We start from the raw sequence: 595 nt of genomic DNA, 5'->3' as shown, positions 1-595 counted from the left end.
GCGAGCAATAATGAAAAATTCGGCGACGAACTTTTAATCGATCTTATACGAAGTCGTCCTTATCTGTATGATAAATATTTAAAAGATTATAGAAATACCAAATTGAAAGACAATGCATGGAAAGAAATTTAGTGATTGGTGACCCGTGTCCTGTAATGATTTAACATTTTTAGGTTACGTCTACTGAAGCAGAAGAGCATACTACAGTATGTACGCGATCTGATTGGTTGGCCTTTATTTCTTTCACCGCATTGTGCAACGGGAGACGATAGTTTATGTATCTCTTATTTCTATATTATTCCTATCGCTATACTATCGCTATTGCCTGGCATTGTGTTTAGGCCTTAATGATTTAACATTTGTAGGTTACGTCTACTGAAGCAGAAGAGCATACTACAGTATGTACGCGATCTGATTGGTTGGTCTTTATTTCTTTCGCCGCATTGTGCAACGAGAGGCGATAGTTTATGTATCTCTTATTTCTATATTATTCCTATCGCTATACTATCGCTATTGCCTGACATTGTGTTTAGGCCTTGATTTGCATTACATCATAAAGCTGGAAACACAATAGACACAGGCAATAGGCACAGGC

Source organism: Trachymyrmex cornetzi, unplaced genomic scaffold (assembly GCF_001594075.2).
Source record: "Trachymyrmex cornetzi isolate Tcor2-1 unplaced genomic scaffold, Tcor1.1 scaffold77, whole genome shotgun sequence".
NCBI classification, from domain to species: Eukaryota; Metazoa; Arthropoda; class Insecta; order Hymenoptera; family Formicidae; genus Trachymyrmex; species Trachymyrmex cornetzi.
Note: the sequence above shows the minus strand (reverse complement) of the source record.